Here is an 18981-nt window from a genome sequence, read left to right on the forward strand (position 1 = left end):
CATCTCCCCAACTCGAAATTACTCATCTAAGCTATTTGATATGTACTCACATTTATACAACATTTTAAAATATTTAATATTTTAAGGGTACGTCAAATATCCCAATCACTATACTACTTAGGGTATATATAGATGAACCCAAACTTATATTTCTTATCAAAGAACTTAACATATGATGGACTTATCATTTTCTTCCTATTCCATGGATGGCTCTGAAATACTGCATATGTTATATGGATGATTGTGAACATACCAAACAGCTTGCTGTGCCCAGCAATATTTCTCCATTATGGCCCATCTACTAATAGGCTAAATATTTGTAATATAGTATTGTTTATGTCACCTTCTATAAGGAAAATGACTGCACTTTAGTTAGGAGTAGGCTGTGGCGGCCTTCTAGAGCAGCATGACTCAGTGGGTTTCGAGTGCAGGCACATAACCCTGTACATTATGTAACCACGCCATGTGAGCCACATTAGGTGATCACCCACATGAGCTTGTGATTGGCTCTGAGCCACTATTGTCTGTAAAAGGTATAATAAAAGCTGTACATATGGTTCACTCATGCCCAGAGAGAGAGTAAATCCATGTGAAAACTGTCTACAATTCCTCAAGTGTTTTCCAAGTTACCTGCCACTCACCCACCAACTCCCCTCGCACCTCAGTTAGAACCGACAATTGGCATTACGAACAAGATCCCAAGGTGAGTGAGCCTTCATTCCCTGCTGCTTCTGGGCCAGCCACATGGCTGCAACATGGGTTGTGGTACCCAGTGGCAGCTGTGCTGCTCGGATGGGCTCCGGTGGAAACCTGAGTGGTGGTAGATGGTTTCCTGCAAGCATGGAGAGGGCGCTGAAGCAGCTGGAAGTACAGAACATGGAGAGTGAGTGAGCTTTTGCCAGAAGAGTTGAATAGGCATTTTTGACTGTGCTACAAGAAGTACACACCCAGTCCCTTAGAGACGCAGTGCAGTTCAGGGCCCTCCAGGTGCAGGCAGGGCACCTAGAGGCCTAGCTACACAGCTTAGAAAAAGAGATAGATGCTGCGGTGAATGGACACCTCCAGACATAGGCAGGGCACCTGGAGGCCCTGCTACATATCTCAGAAAAAGAGATAGAAACTGCCATGGATGGAGACCTCCAGGTGCAAGCAGAGCACCTGCAGGCCTGGCTACAGAACTTGGAAAAGGAATTAGAGGCTGCTGTGAATACAGGCCTAGGTCTCTCATCTCAGCCAGACACCCCCCACTTGATCTGATACCAAGGAGGAAGAACCCCCGTTGCGAGCTTGCCCAGTGGTCCATCAGAAGGTAGATCATGAACAGCCATTGGGGCCCCAAAGGCAAACTCAGGGACTCTCCAAGGTAAGGCAACATACCTCATATACTGCCTGTACCCCAACTGAGTTGGGGGAATGAGGCAAGCATTGCTGTTATCATCCAGGGGAACCTCTGCTTGCCTGAGTGCTTCATTTGTGGGAAGAGGGAGCAGATAGTATCTCCTGTTCTGCCTCTGAGATGGAAAAGCTGGCCTCTATCATGACTCACCCTTCCCTCCATCAGTGGTTGCAGATGAGCAGGTGGTTGGTGCAAGGGCAAGGTAACCACACTCTGACTGAGTGACTATGGGCAGCCATACAGACTGTGGAATGACACCAGTGAAATACCCAAAACCATGAGTAAATGGCAGTTGTATGCTGATTTGGTACAAAACATCCCAGAGATGGGTATGTGATAGGCTATGTTTGACCTGAATACCCAGGGGCCAGATGATGAACATTTCACCTCCCACATGAGGAATATCGTGTTGGATTGTGCACCCCCAAGTGCCTTTGGCTCCCTAGCTGCTGTCCTCATCTCATCCCGTACCTATGGCGCTGCATACATAAAGTGACCACTGCTATGGCAGCTCTCGGGGAAGCAGAAGGCTGTCAGTGAAACAGAGGGGTCCACACTGTAAATAAGGGGAGGATATCCCTCCTGGAGGGGTCCCCACAATGGCAGAAAAAGGAGCCCCAATGAGTGACACACTCACATGTGTGGATAGATTCGATTTTGGCCAGGGTTGACTATGAGCAAATTGATAAGCAACCTAATAAAGTACTCTTAACTTTGAGGAGATGGTTGTCTCTGGAGGAGCAGTCCCAGAAAATGCCTAAGGGGAAAAAGGACATCGCTGTGTGATCCAGTCCCACCCAGGTGCTGTAGCTCAATGACTACTTTCTGCAGCCAGGTGAAAATATAAGGCTTTTTCTGTTTGATTAGGGAGCTGGCTGAGGTGCCCGGCTTGTAGGGACACCAGATGACTGGAGGCCACGTATAGAATTAGCGATCCAGTGGTTCCCCCACCAATGTACAGTGGATGCTGGCACTGGTGGATGCTGGTGCAGATTGCAGCCTTGTTTATGGGAACCTGGATAAGTTTCCTGGCAATCTTGCTTACATTTATGACTATGGAGGCCAGTCAGTGAAAGTGAAACCTGTATCTCTGCTCCTTGGCATCGTCCATTTGGCTCTCCATTTATATGCTGTGTATGTCTCTCCCATACTGGAATACATTCTGCGGGTGGATATCTTACATGACCTGGCATTAAAAACCATGGCCAGGGAATTCAGACTCTGAGTGCATGTGGTGAAGCCAGTGCTGTGAGGGCATATGCATCACTAGCCTTAGGTCCTGCCACAACCCCAATCAATATCATTTGCTGGGTTGGCATATGGAGATAACTGAGACAATTAAAAAGCTGGAGGAGGTGCAAATAGTGCATGGCACCCACAGCCCCTACAGTTCTCCAGCGTGGCCAGTTAGAAAGCCTGATGAAACTTGGTGGATGACGGTGGACTATCGGGAACTGAATAAAGTAACACCCCCTTTGCATGCAGCTGTACTGTCAGTCATGGATTTGATGGACCATTTGACAAAGGAACTGAGAGAGTACCACTATGTAGTGGACTTGGACAGTGCATTTTTCTCCATAGACATTGCCCCAGAGTCAAAAACAGTTCGCCTTCACGTGGGACAGGCAGCAATGGACTTCTACAGTGTTGCTGCAGGGCTATGTGCATAGCTCCACGAAATGTCATGGTCTAGTTGTCACGGATTTAGCCACCTGGCTATGTCCAGAAGCGGTCTGCCTATTACATCGTATTGATGATAATTACGTTAACCTCTGTTTCTCTTGTAGATTTAAAAGAGGCAGTGCCCCTCTTGCAGCAACATTTGGCAGCATGTTGTTGGGCCATCAACAAATCCAAGGTCCAAGGGCCTGGATTATCTGCCAAATTCTTGGGAGTTATCTGGTTGCATAAGACAAAGGCCACCCAGAGGCTATCATTGATAAGATTCAGGCGTATCCCCAGTCCACCACAGTGAAGCAGCTGCAAACTTTTGTGGGCCTCCTGGGATATTGGCAGGCATTTGTGCCCTATTTAGTTCAAATGATAAAACTGTTTCATATGTTAACAAAGAAGAGAGCTACCTGTGGTTGGGATGATGCAGCTGAGACCAACTTCCTGGCAGGCAAGCAGGCTATTCAGAAGGCACAAGCTCCATGGGTAGTTTAGCAGAGGTGCCCGTTTGAGCTGGATGTGCATATGAGCACAGATGCTTTTGGTTGGGGCCTGTGGCAGCTCACAGAGCACTTGAGAATGCCAGTAGGCTCTTGAAACTATGGAAGAGAGCTGACCTGCACTATTCCTTGGTAGAGAAACAGCTCTGTTTGCCACCCTTCAGGCTTGTGAGAGTGTGACAGGATGGGCTGCCATCATCATGTGGATGACTTATTCGATAGCAGGATGGGTGAGTTCATGGGTAATGACCCCCTGGACTGGAATGGCACAGACATCCACTTTGGCAAAGTGTGGCACCTACTTGGAGTAGTGGAGCATGCTGAGTACAAGCCCCTTAGTAGCAGAGTTGCAAGAGATCTTAGGACCAGTAGTCCTAATGCAAGATAAGGTCATGGGGCCTGAGACCCTGAGCCTTCACCATTTAAGGAAGGACATCCCCCCATTCCTGATGGGGCGTGGTACACAGATGGGTCTAGCTGAGGTGCTACTGCTGCCTGTATCTCTGTTGCAGCCCAATCTAGTAGTGACACCATATGATTTGAAACCAGGTGTGGACAAAGTAGCCAATGGGCTGAACTTAGAGCCGTGTGGATGGTAATCACCCAGAGGTGACACCTATGGCAATCTGTACCAATAGCTGGGCAGTCTACTGAGGCTTAGCCTTGTGGTTAACTACCTGGAAAATACAGAAGTGGCTAGTCGGCCACCAAAACATTTGGGGCCAAGCCATGTGGCAAGACTTCTGGGAAACTGGACATCAGAAAGAGGCAACTGTTTATCATATGTCACGCCATATGCCTTTGGCCAACCCGGCAATGATGAGGCAGATGCCTTGGCCAAGGTTTGATGGTTAGAGTCAGTACCTAGACAAGATGTGGCCTTGTGGCTACAGCAGAAACTGGGACATGAGGGGGGTAAACTGATGCAACAGGTCAATAAGCATTGGGGTCTGTCCCTGCCCACACAAGACATTTGGAAGGCTTGTCAGAAATGCCTGGCATGTGCTCAGGCATACCCTAGATGGAGGCAGGTGCCCAGTGTTACACAACAAGTAAAAATAAGGTGAGTGGCCTTGACCAGGTGGCAAGTATTGAGCCCCTGCCAAATGCAGGGGTGGCCAACCAACAGCACACCATCCAGGCCCTGCCACACTTATTCACCCTCTGGCTGTTGAGAATGATAGGGGAACACATTTCACTGGAAAACAGGTACAACAATAAATACAATACATGGACAAAAAGTGGGGATTCTATGTGTTATACAACCCACAAGCTGCAAGTAGGATTGAGTGATATAACGGGCTCTTGAAGAATGGGTTACACTTGCATGTCACATTCTGTCTTTGTGGGGCTGGAGTTCCAGGCTGGACTGGGTGCTCCAAACCTTGAATGAATGGCCACGGAAAGGTGGCCCGTCCCCAGTGAAGGCTTTGTTACACCTGGCTGCCACCCACATTTAGTTTCAGATACACACCAAGGATGGCTCCTCCAACCAGGTACGGGGATGAATGGTAACCTGTTGTTGCCTGCTCCAATGCCCTTGCAGGTAGGGGAACAGAAAACCTGGCCATGGCCATGGACCCTCCAAAGCCCCCATTGCCGGTGGTTGGCCATCGTAGCTGCCTGTGGGGAGGATCTACAGCATGACTTTCTTGTCACTCCTTGGGTGTTCAGTGCATGGCCCCCATGGTTGACTGTTTATAGGGAATAGCCAGGGAAGAAACCCTCCTCTAGGGGACATATGTACTGTCTGTGTGGCTTATTATGATCTCCCCCATGACTTTGGCATAGATACAGGACTTAAAGGAACCATGGGAGCTGAGAAGTTGTGGTACCATTGCCCAGGGCAGAAGCCCTTAGAGGCTGCATTGTTATCCAGGGATGAAAGGTTAGCCTGTATTTTGCCTGAGGAATGTGATTTATCTCCATTAGTACCTGTGTCTTCTCTGTCATTTCATCCATAAGTTAACATGCTCCAACTGCATTGTGGATTGGCCCCACACCTCTGCTGTGGTGACCAAGGTTTCCAACTGTTGGATCTGTACCTCCCTTCCAGCAGCAGCTGCAGATGGCTTGCCTTAGCACATACATTCAGTGCCTGCAGAGAACTGGAGATGGCTGGAGACTTGGGGTTCCATGGCCAATGCCTGTAATGCAATGTGACAAGCTTTGGACAAAGGATGCCACAAGACCCATGCATGCCTGCCCCCTGGCTGGCCCACAGCATTTATGATGTGTGGGGCTAGCTAATTGGGAAATATGTGGTACCCCCAGCCCAGGCACCACAGTGAATAGAGCAACACTGGGGTTACACCACTGTGGGGCAGGTACCCATCGCGGCCTGTGTAAACATAACAGATGTCACCACACTGAAGGTATGGTGGAACGAGTGGCCCCACCAAGGTCAGGCCTTGATAGATTTTGTGCCCTCTGGGAGTTTATGGGTCTCTTGGGACAAAGGGTGGCTTACTTACTTACCAGTGGATTGAACTGGATGATGTACCTGAGGGTGGCCTTATGCACCTGCCACTGTCCTCCCCATGTCGCCCAGATGCCCACATAACTGGGAGGAGGTACAATTCTCTTGGTTTTTGTGAGTGTGATGAGCCCCTTGGTGATTCTACCCCTTGGCAATGACTATCCCTGGCGCAGGTGCCATAATAGTAGAAGCACAAGTTACTGCTCTTGCAGAGCATACCACTCAGATTCTAAATTACACCTGAGTGGTCCTCCTCCTGTTAAAAGATGAGGTTGATCAGGTCAGAAAGGTTATGTTGCAAAACCGAATGGCCTTAGACATAATAATTGCTGCCCAAGAAGGCATCTGTGCCCTTTTAGGAACACAATGTTGTACCTTTATCCCTGACAATTGGCAGAATATAACAGCAGCCTTGCAAGGGGACTCATGGGAGATTAAGGTGGTCAAGAGCCTTACTGACGACTCCCTGAAGAGATGGTGGGAATCCCTAGGCTCTGGCCTATGCTAGGCCTTAATAGTCATAAGTTGCATAGCTTGGATCCTAGTAGTGAGCTGTTGCTGTCTGTATTGTTGTTGTGGGTTATGGATTCAGGGCTTCGCCCTATTGGCTCGTGTCCCTGCCCAGAGGAAAACCTCAGCCTAGAGGTTGGAGTGTAAGGGAATGGCTGTGCTTTAGTCAGGAGTAGGCTGAAGCAGCCTTCTAATGCAGCATAACTCAGCAAGTTTGCAGTGCAGGCATACAATCCCACACATTATGTAACCATGCTATGTGAGGCACATTAGATGATCACCCATGTTAGCTCTTGTTTGGCTTGGAGCCATTATTGTCTTTAAAAGGTATAATTATCCTGATAACACCGTATATACGGCTTGCTTGTACCCAGGGAGAGAGTAAATCCATGTCAAAACTGTCTATGATTCCTTGAGTGTTTTTCCAGCTACCTGCCACTTACCCACTCAGTTAGAACCTGGCACCCTCCATCCTGAGAACCTTCATTGTCTTCTCACTGACTGAACCCTGAAGACCATATTTAACCTTCAAGACTTTTCACCCTCAAGTCCATGTTTATATTTATTTAACCTTCAAGACCTTTCACCCTCAAGTCCATGTTTATATTTTCAGACTAATCTGCCCATTTCTTACCCATAAACAATTCATCTATGGAAAAATTTTCTTTTTCTTATTTGAAACTCCGGATGCTTAATGCCCATTCTCTTTTTAACAATAGCATGTTAATCTACTCATAGTCCCTTTATGTATTTTGATATTTTTGTGTGGCAAAATATATATAACGTGAAATTAGCATTGCAACCATTTTAAGTATACAGTTCGGTGGTATTAAGTGCACTCAGAATCTTATGCAACCACCACCACTATCTATTTATAAAATGTTATCATTATCCCAAACGGAAACTTCATAACCATTGAGCAATACCCCCCAATCTCCAATCCCATGGCCCTTGGTAACCTCTCATCTACTTTCTGTCTTTACAAATTTGCCTGTTCTAGATATTTCATGAGTGGCATCATATGATATTTTTCTTTTCCTGCTTGGCTTATTTTACTTAGCATAATATTTCCAAGGATCATACATATTATAGGATGTTTCACTCCTTTTTAAGCCTAAATAACACATCATTTATGTATACCACCTTATATTTATATATTCATCTGTTGATGAATACTTGGGTTATTTCAATTTTGTGGCTATTGTAAATAATGCTACTAGGAACATCAGTGTCATAAATCTCTTTGAGAACCTACTTTAAATTATTTTAGATATATACCCAGAAGTGAATTGCTGTATCATTTGTTAATTTTTGTTGTTATTGTTTATTTTCAGGACTAGCACACTGTTTTCTGTAGTGGCTGCAACCATTTTACGTTCTCAACCACAGTGCAAAGTTTCCAATTTCTCCATATCCTCATCAACACCGGCATACAAGTAACTGCGTGAGTTCCTGTTTTCAAATTCTTTGAGTATATACTAGAAGTGGAATTGTTTAGTCATATAGTAATTCTGTGTTTAGGTTTTTTAAGAAAAACCTCTAAACTATTCCACATAGGGGCTTCTCCATTTTATATTAACACTAACACAATATCTTCATGGACTTGCCCAAACTTGTTATTTTCCTTTTATGTTTTTTTTTAATTTTTTTAAGTTGTTGAAATGATGCAGGATTTTTCTCAGCCATTTTGCCAACTTGAGACCTCCAGCTGGAGATTTCCAGCCAGCAATGCCCCTGCTTGGCACACATTCTCCACAGGAGATGCCCCAACCACTCAGCCACTGGGCCACACCTGGCTTGCACTCTGGCATGAATCCTGCAGCCACCATGATTATGAGCTCAGCCCCCAGATGAAGAGGGTGTGTGGGCAAGTGAGTGAAGGGTCTGGCCAGCTGCTTCAAGTGCTGGCACAGGAGTGGGTTCCATGCAGGGCTTACAGCTTGACCAAGCATGTTGCAAGTGACTTCCATGGTGGACTCTAGCATCTAGACAAGGGAAACATGAAGGCACTCAAGCAGGGAAGCCCATGACCCAGAAGTCCCAGAGTGGGTGTTACAGTGTGAATAATAATTCTTTTAGTCCCACTGTCCACAGCCCAAGGCACAGTGGCAGGTTAACAGCTCTGTCAGTCCTGTCACCCCACTATGGCCTGAGGCACCTGGGTTGGCTCAGCCCCAGCACTGCTTTCCATGGAGTGGGGCAGCCCTCTTCTGCTGGTGGAGGGTGGAGGGCCACAGCGTTACTGCTTTCTTTGTACCTGTGTTCAGCATGGTCCCAAGTTCTTGTTCTGAGTCCAAGAAGAATGAGCTTATGCTGACAATCGAAGGGTGAGGAGAGAGGATAAATGTTTCACTGAGTGATGAAACAGCTCTTAGTTAAGAGGGAATGTGGTCAGGTGGTCTCTCCCTCAGTGTGGCTGGGTCCAGGGCTTTTATGGGCTCAGAATGCGAGTGTGCTATGCTGATTGGTTTATAAGTATGCAAAAGAGGCTAAAAGAAAGCCATCATTCAAAGGTGCACATGACAGTGTAAAAAAACAATTAGGGAAGGATAGGTATATGTAAAATAGGTGAAGGGTGGGGAGCAATAAAAAAAAAAGTGCACCAAATGGGGAAAGAGGTGCTCAGTCTGGTCTGTGGATTTACCCAAGACTTGTAGTTAGGCTTCAAACTGCCTTCAACTTGAAGGTTGGGTTTCACTGGGACCCATCCCTGTCTGCCTAGGATTTGTCTACCTCCTGCCTGTATTGCTATCAATAACCATCTTAGGAGATGTGGTGTGAGTGGTTTCTCATTGAGGTTTTAATTTGCATTTCTGTAATGACTAAAGATGTTAAAGATTTTCATGTTCTTATTAAGCATTTGTTTGTCTTGTATGGAAAAAATGTCTATACAAGTCCTTTGCCTAATATTCATTGGGTTTTTTTGTCATTTTGTTCTTGACCTGTAAGAGTACTTTATTCAATATATTAAGCTCTCAAAAAATATACAATGTATAAATATTTTAAATCCTTAATAGGTTTTATTTTCACTTTCTTGATAATTTTATTTGATGCACAAAAGTTTTCAATTTTCATGAATCTTAATTCATCTATTTTCACTAATGTTGCTTGTTTTTTGGTGATATATCAACAAATCCGTTGTTTTATCCAGGGACATAAAGTTTTATGCCTAGGTTTTCTTCTGAGGGTTTTATTGGTTTAGCTCATACATTTGTTGATTTTTGTAAAAGGTGTAAAGTGGGGTTCAACTTAAATCTTTTGCTTGTGGAAATCCAGTTATCTTGGTATTATTTGTTGAGGATAGTTCTCCTTCCCACTGGGAAACATAACTATCTTTTAAAAAAAATCAATTGTCCGTATATGTGAGGGTTTATTTCAAGACTTTTAATTCTAATGAGTTAATATATTGTTTCTAATCTTTGTGCCAGTATCACACTGCTTTGATTACTGTTGCTCTGTAATAAGTTTTGAAATTGAGAAATATGAATCCTCCTTTGTTTTGTTTTTCAAAATTGTTGTGGGTTTTTGAAGTTTTTTGCAGTTCCATATGAATTTGGGGACAAGCTTTTTCATTTAGGCCTAAATGGCTGTTAAATTTTTGATAGAGAGTGCATGAGGCCAGAGCTTACTTAGGGTGGTATTGACACAAAAATATTGTCTTCCTACCAATGAACATAAAATATCTTTCCATTTAATTGAGTGTTTTACTTTCTGCAATATTTTGTACTCGTCAGTGGTATCAGAATAACGTTGGACTCATGGAATGAGTTAGGTTGTGTTTTCTATTTTGTGTAAGCGTTTCAGGAATATTAGTGTTACTTTAAAAATGTTTAATAAAGGTCAGAGTAAAATCTTTTGATCCTGGACTTTACTGGGAGGTTTTCAATAACTGACTCAATCTCTTATTATAGATCTGTTGTTCTCTATTTATTCTGAGTCAGTTTGGACAATTTGTGTGCTTATAAGATAGTTTCTATTTCATCTAGATTATCTATTTTTTGATATACAATTATTCATAATATAGTCTTATAATCCTTTTTATTTTATAAAGTAAATAACTGTACCCCACTTTCATTTCTGATTTTAGTTATTTTTGTCTTTTCTGATTTGTCAGTCTAGCTAAAGGGTTGTTAATTATTTAAAAAGTGTTTTCAAAGAACCAACTTTGGTTTCTTTTATTGTATTTATGTTCTTTCTTTTTATCCCCACTGTATTCTTATTTTTGTTTGTTTATTTGTTTTTTGGCCACTTTGGGGTATAATTTTCTATTTGTTTCTGGTGGGTCAAGGTATAAAGTTTGGTGATTAAACTTTTTCTTCTTTTTTAATGTAGTTATTTGTATTCATAAATTTTCCTCTGGGCACTGCCTTCTCTACATTTATTAAATTTTGGCATGTTGCATTTTTTGTTTTTATTCATCTTATTTTCTAACTCCCATCATTATTTCTTTTTTGACATATTGGTTGTTTTAGAGAGTTGTTCATTTCCATGTATTTGTTAATATTCAAGTTTTCCTTCTGTTATTGTTTTCCTCTTTCATTTTCTTATAGTTTGAAAAGATACTTGTAGGATTTCAGTCTTTTTATTAATAAGTTTATTGAGACTTGTTTGGTGTCTAACATATGATCTATTCTGGAAACATATGTTCTATCCTAGGGAATGTTTGTGTATTAAAATATCTTAAAGAACTTCAATCTCATAGAAGGGGAGTAGAAATGTGGTTGAAAGAAAATTGTGTGGGTAGTGGGATAGAAAGGGAGAGATGTTCGTCAAAGAATAAAAGTTTTCCGTGAGGAGGAATAAGCTTGAAGAGCATTGTGATTATATTTAATAATATACATTGTAAACTTGAAAACTTCTCAGATAGTAGACCTTAAATATTTTTAATACAAAACATGATAAATATGTGAAGTGATCAATAGGTTAATTAGCTTGATTTAATCATTTCAGAGTGTATGTATATATCAAAACATCATAAATATGTACAGTTTTCTTTGGCAATTACACTGCAATAAAGCTGAAAAATAGTCGTATTGTCTTAATGAATTGGCATTATTTTCAGCATGTCTTTCTATGTGTTTTGCAACAGTTTTTGACTTAAAGTCTTTTATGTCTGATAACAGTAGAGTGACCTCAAACTCTTACTTTGTTACCATGTGCATGGGATGTCTTTTCCCATCCATTCACTTGCAATCTATATATGTCTTTAGATTTGAAATGAGTCTTGTAGATAGGACACAGTGTAATCATATTTGTTTTTCATTTTTCATTTAGGCAATTTCTCCCTTTTGATTAGAGTTCAAACCATTTGCATTTAGAATAATTACTGATAATGAAAGACAAAACTTCAATTTTGCTTTGCTTTTCATATGTCTTTTACCTTTTTGTCAACTATTTCCTCCTTCCCTCCATTATTGTCTTTCTTTTGTTTAGCTGATTTTGTGTAGCAGCCATTTTAATTCTATTCTCATTTCCACACACACACACACATTAAATGTAAATTGGCAGAATGGGTTAAAATCATTATATTTACATATATAATTATATATCATATATAACATATATATTACATACAAATTAGTATATATAAATCAGTATATATAAAAGTACATATAGAAAATAAAGTATATATTACAAAGTATATATTGCCTATATAATAAGGTGTGTGTGTGTGTATACACACACACACATGCTTTTTAAAGCAACTTAAGGTTTACAGAAAATTTGAGTGGAGAATACAGAGTTCCCTTATACCATCTCACTCCCAGCCAGTTTCCTCTATTAACATCTTGCATCACTGTGGTACTTTTTTTTAACCATTGATACACCAATACTGATATGTTATTATTAACTAAAGTCTACAGTTCACATCCTCAAATGCATGTCATCACATGAAGAGGTGTTCTGTGTATAGACTGGAAGGTAGTAAATGTGTGTGAAAGAAGTGAAAGCCAAAAAATAAAGAAGCTAACACATAATGCACACCTACTAAGCTCAGAATACTGGTAAAGATATTTTCTTATTGTCAGGAAATATCAAAATAGAAGTTGTAAGTAAGAGAGATATTTGTTCATGAAGACAAATCTCCAGTTAATCTTACATCTGGGGATGAAGAACTTTTGGCCTTTGTGGTACTTTTAAAGTTGAGTAGATTCTAATTATGTGAGGTCTCAAAGAGAACTCCATTTGGAGAGATTGCTATAATTTAATTACACCATATATTTCATAATGTATAGTTATCAACTAAAAGATGTAAAATAATTATGTTTATGAATTGAATTTAAGTTCAAGAAAACAATATTAATTGTATTATTGAATTATAGTTTTTATCTTTATAGGCATACTTTACGGATACTGATATAGCCAAAAATATTTATGCACATTTACTCTTGTAAAAGTTATTATTGGTAAACAAATATATCATATCAAGGGTGTTAGAGTAAGATCACCAGGGAAAAAATTAAAGACAGAGAGAAAGAAAGAAAGAAATTTATTGGCTTATAAAAGAAGGGATACTGGGAAAGTGAAACATACTTTGTGGCAGACAGATGTGGTTTTATGTATTATAGACTCCTATTTACTCATTTATAAGCTAAAATATCACTTTGTTGCCATTCTAGAAAGGCACCCTTGTGTTCTGGAGAGGAATGATAATTTTTCTCTTTTTCAATGTTTACAATTCTTTATCAATTTTATTATGGAATTTTACAAGGGCCATGTTAAGTATTAGTGGCATCCATTGGCTGTTCTCACTTCATTAGCAACTTGCCCCTTGAGTTCCTATTGTCCTAGTAGTAAGTTCTAGCACTTAACAGAAATGTAGCTTTACTGCCTTTTCTTTGTACATTCAACACTAAACTGATCATGGCATTTTCTGTTTCCTCCATGGTCTCTAAACCAGGGTCCATGTTTTCTCTACCACTTCATTTTGATCCCAGACAATTTTACCTCCTGAACTCAGAAATTTTTTGCTGTTTTACCCAGAGCAGAGTTTTCTATTGTGACTTTGCTCTTCTGGAGCCATTCCACTTCCATGAAAATAAATGTATATTAATCTGTCTTTTAATTTTCATACCTATTGTCATTTGTTTGGTATTATTAACTGAAACTGCAGAAAGAAGTGCTGAGAAAGTTATATTTGGGATCAACAGCATTTCATTACAATCTGATTTTTCATTGTAACTTAAAAAGGGAACTTGAACAAGGTCTTTGAGCCTCAATAAATTGGCCTGCAAAGTGGGGATAATACAAGCTGTGATGATTAAAGATGATACTGTATTGTCTTTCTCTTATTTAGAAAGCTTCCCCTTACCTTCCTGGCAAGATTCTTGTCATTAGCTAGGTCCCAGTTGACTTACCACTTTATTTGTAAAATATTTCTCTTTACTCGAAGCAGAATTAATTGCTGCTGCTTCTGTGCTCCCACAGCACCTATACATAAGCACTTATCACATTTTTAGCTACATTCCAGATTGCCGTTAGCCAGCAACAATTTGTGAACATTTTTTTAAGGCCAGCAATGGAACCAATTCATCTTTAAAAACTTAGAACTTTTCACTTTACCTATCATAGAAATAAAAAGACATTCACTGAATTTCGATTGAATTGTCTCCTCTGCAGAAAATCCAAATACTTGGTCATTTTATGTTCAGAAAGTCGTTTGCACCTCTTCAGATCAGAGGTAAGGAGTAAAGTGACCTCAGTAATCAAGCCAATAGGCCACCCCGCCATGTCTGCTCTCTCAGTGCACACTTCCCAAGTTAACCAGAATATTAAGGCTAGTTTTTCAGGGAAGATGCCCTCTATATTTGACAGTAGTAGAGACACATGGAGGGTATTTATACTTCTTCAATTTTGCATTTTGTACATTCTGAAGACAATTTATTTTCTTAATTCACTTCATTATTTCAGACAGTCAGGTTCTAATATAAATGATTATCAACAGCTATCTTTTTTTATTCATGTTCCATCTGTGTGCACAATTCATTCACAAAAGAATCCTGAATACTTCTCAAGCAACAAACTATTTCTAAGAAAAGTCCCATTTCTATAAATGGACATATATTCATTTAAAAAACATTTCATTAATTGTACTTCTCAAAAGACAGTATTTTGCAGGCAGTGGCTTTAATTTTGGGGAACTGAATGTTTAGATCATGCAAAGAGCATAATGAGTGAGGTTGGGTGGCATGATATAATAAAAATGTTGAATGATATATGTTAGATTCATTCACTTAGTGAAACCCTTTGTCTTGGAAGAAAATATGGGGTGAAGATGATAGAAAATTTTCGTTTTTGCAAAATAAGTGAAAATTAGCCAGGGTTTTTGAAAAATTGTTTTTGGGGTCTTAGTCAAAGTCTTTTAACATATGACAACAACAAGGAGGAAAATATGTAAATTTAATGTGTATGTTCAGTTTTCCTGAAAAATTCAGTTTTGAAAAAGTCTACTAAAATATAACAACCAAAAGAGACAACAGATCTTGTTCAAGGCAGATTGATGGCTGTTGCATTGCTTTTTGCTTGTGTCAGCTAACCCTGGCAAAAAGAATCCTTTTGCTATTGGGGTGAAACCTGTAAACTTGGATGTTTTCTTCCTCGCTCTAAAAATCTTGTTTATACCTTGTGTCTTTTTCCATTCATCATAGCTATATTTAAATGTGGGTAAAATTTTGGAATGTTTGATTTTTATTATACCAAGGACATTTATGTTTAACCTGACTGTGTAATTAATAATTAATTGTAATTAACAAATATTCTTCTTTGTCCATGTGTAGAAAATGCTTGTTGATTTGAAAAACACACCTTTTTGATTTGACATTTCTCTGCTTTTAAATTAAAACAAAACATAAAAGAACTAATTTTTGTAGAACATGTTAAAAACTAATGCCACTAATTTTCATTTGTAGTTTACATAAATAATCTTTATACATTACATGCAAACTACTTGCCTATGTACATAAAAGCACTAGGCATTATTCTATATTCTACATTGTATATATCATTATGCTGATATACGAAATATGTACATAAGATCTACAGTATACTACATGCAGGGGCATGGGCTTCGAAATTGTATGATTAGATAATGTAAAAACATTCAAACAACTACAATGTAAGCTTGATTAAAAAAACTGTCATTCATGTTGCATTTACTATATATTTGAGTTGGACTGTTGTATTTAATAAATTAGAAGCATTTTCCTTTTATTGATGAGTAGTTGTGTGTGTGTGTGTGTGTGTGTGTGTGTGTGTGTGTGTGTGTGTGTGTGTTTTGTTTTGGAGATTTAGTCTGACTGTGTCGCCCAGGCTGGAGTGAAGTGGTACGATCTCCACTCACTGCAACCTCTGCCTCTCAGGTTTGAGTGATTCTCCTGCCTCAGCCTCCCAAGTAGCTAGGATTATAGGTGCATGCCATCATGCCTGGCTAATTTTTGTATTTTTAGTAGAGACGGGGTTTCACCTTGTTAGCCAGGATGGTCTCGATCTCCTGACCTCGTGATCTGCCTGCCTCAGCCTCCCAAAGTGCTGGGATTACAGGCGTGAGCCACCGCGCCCGAACGAGTTCTCTTTTTCTCATCATTACCAGCACTTGATATCTTTTGTCTTTTTGATAATAGCCATTCTAAGCGGGGTGTGGTGATATCTCATTTTGATTTTCATTTCCCTGATGATTAGTGCTGTTGAGCATTTTGTATATATATGGGCTAACAAAAGGCATGATTAGGGCTAACAAAGGGATTATTATATACTATATATATAGCAATATATATTGTATACACTATATATATACACACACACTATATATATGTATATATAGTGTCTGTGTGTGTGTGTGTATGAATCTCTTTGTTAGCCCTAATGCCGAAGGACCGTTACACTTTGTTGCCTAGTACAATTGATGATGACTTCAAGTTATTTATCTATACTAGCTCTGCCAAATTGAGGCTTAATGTTCTCCTGACGCCATGGCTAATTTGATTGTTATGATAAATCAATAGGTACATGAAAATCCGAAATCCAAAGCTTAAAGCACCATCAGTGCTCTTTGCATCAAGACTCTTTTTTTTTTGAGATAGGGTCATGCTCTGTCCCCCCATACTGGCCATGCTGGAGTGCAGTGGTGCAATCATGGCTCACTGCAGCCTCAACCTCCAGGCTCAAGCGATCCTCTTACCTCAGCCTCTCTCGAGGAGATGGGACTACAGGTATGCGCCACCATGCCCAGCTAATTTTTGTATTTTTTGTAGAGATGGGGTTTCACCATGTTGGCCAGGGTGATCTTGAATTCCTGGGCACAAGCGATCCACCCACATCGACCTCCCAAACTGCTGGGATTACAGGCATAAGACACCACAGCTGGTTGAGGACTCTTTCCAAATGATTCATTGTAGATATCACACTTTTGGAGACACACTTCTCCACTTCAAGCATCTCCCACATGTGATCTGTTGTCTTGCATGTAAACAGAAAGAGATATGCTAGATAGAAAAACTGTAGTATGGTGACCTCAAAAAAAATATACTATAGATCTAGGTGGATAGATATACATATAGATATAGATAAATAAAAGGCACTTCAGATTTGGGGTTATAAAAACTGTAAGACTGGGATCAGCGAAACGTAATGTGGGTATCAGAAGAGGCAACCCTTTACCACTTTTTAGCATGTTGGACTTGCTTTTTCACATGTAAGACAGAATTTAGCAATATCAGTTTTCAATCATAAATTCAATTTTAATTATAGTGATTAAGTAAGGAAATTTACCCCCAGATTCGAATAGAAGTTTGTCTTCTAATCTCTTTGTTTTTATTGTTGCAAGATTAATTTAAAATAATCAATAAAATCCCTATTTATTGATGTGCTGTACATGTTAGGCACTGTTTCAAAAAAGTTTTACATAGTATTTGATTTGTTCTTCACAATGCCTAATGTAGTGGATATTTACTTATCTGCTTTGTTTGTTTGTTTGTTTTGTTTTGTTTGAGACGGAGTCTCCCTCTGTCGCCCAGGCTAGAGATCTCGCTCTGTCGCGATCTCGGCTCACCGCAAGCTCCGCCTGCCGGGTTCATGCCTTTCTCCTGCCTCAGCCTCCCGAGTAGCTGGGACTACAGGTGCCACCACCACGCCCCGCTATTTTTTTTTTTTTTTTTTTTTTGTATTTTTAGTAGAGACAGGGTTTCACCGTGTTAGACAGGATGGTCTCTGCCTCCTGACCTCGTGATCCGCCCACCTTGGCCTCCCAAAGGGCTGGGATTACAGGTGTGAGCCACCGCGCCCAGCCATTTATCTGCATTTTTTAAAATGCAAATTTTCTATTTATTAGAAAAATAAACTTACCTACAATCTTACAAATGATAATTGTGAAGAATTAAAACCGAACATTGTTCAACTTCATGTATGTGATCCCTGTACTCTTAGGAGTCCTTTATTTTGTTGTATGCTTTTATATTCTCTTTTCTGAGACTTCTGTGGTTGTTCTAGTGAAAAACAAATTGATAGGGTGTGTCATGAACTTCTAATTAGATGTCCTCTTGAATCTGAAGAAAATTTGCTAAAGCAAACTTCTGAGATTCTAAGTTTTTATTTATTCAACTTATCTGCTAGAAAGATGAGTAATGACCAGTCTTTTGCATTTTATTGATTAAACCACATATATAAATAGATTGACAGATAAAATCCAAATATTAGTGATGAATATAAAAACCAAATTACAGTCCATTATTTGACCAAGAAGTGAAACTTTGAAGACAAATAAGTATATAACAGTAAGTGATAACATTTGAAATTAAAAAAAAAGGTGTCCCTTAAAACAAATATAAATGAAGAAAATTCTTAAGTGTGAAAAACCAGTGTGAAGAAAGCTTTCTATGCCTAGGAGCTATAAATAATAGAAGCAAAATGTAGTAACTAATGCAAAAATTGTACAAAAGAATTATATTTTAAAAAGATAATATTTTAGTAACTATATATAATAATTTTGAAATTCAATATTTCACTAATATTTATTTTTAACATATTGTATCATGGACTTAGCAGTTTAGGTAGAAAGCTCTGTGAAAGTAAAAGTTATCCAGAGGCTATAAAAGAGCTCTCAAAATTCAGGGACATTTTCATAAGCCACCTCAAATTCATAAAGCAAACTGTCAATGGGATTGAACAGCAATATTTACCTACTCAGAAATATTTTCTTTCTAAGTGTAAAGGGTAGTGAACATATCATTCAGTACAACTACTTGCTTGAAATTGTTGTAATTACGATTTCTGTAACACAGCATTAAAACATAGATTTAAGAAATCAGTATTTGCAGGTGCCAGACTCCAAGAAGCATTTTCTTGGAATATTGAATACATTAAAGTCACAAAATTGACAGCCTGGATAACTTTTATAACTAGAATGTCAGCATCCTTTTGCATTTTTAAAA

General features: G+C 39.6%; 2 long non-coding RNA genes across 2 annotated transcripts in view; one reads left to right on the plus strand and one right to left on the minus strand.

The window, feature by feature from the left end:
- LOC109025645 (uncharacterized) overlaps nt 1–18981 on the plus strand; it is a 548608-nt gene that overhangs the window by 177875 nt on the left and 351752 nt on the right. The gene's annotated exons all lie outside the window — the stretch shown is intronic.
- Nucleotides 1–18981, minus strand: part of LOC109025644 (uncharacterized) — a 38927-nt gene that overhangs the window by 15005 nt on the left and 4941 nt on the right. Inside the window, exons 3-5 of the long non-coding RNA XR_002004556.4 lie at nt 17897–18036; nt 5503–5714; nt 631–861 (exon numbers count right to left, since the gene is read on the minus strand). This is a non-coding gene — a long non-coding RNA (uncharacterized lncRNA). The remainder of the gene's footprint in view (nt 1–630; nt 862–5502; nt 5715–17896; nt 18037–18981) is intronic.

Source organism: Gorilla gorilla, chromosome 12 (assembly GCF_029281585.2).
Source record: "Gorilla gorilla gorilla isolate KB3781 chromosome 12, NHGRI_mGorGor1-v2.1_pri, whole genome shotgun sequence".
Lineage (NCBI taxonomy): Eukaryota > Metazoa > Chordata > Mammalia > Primates > Hominidae > Gorilla > Gorilla gorilla.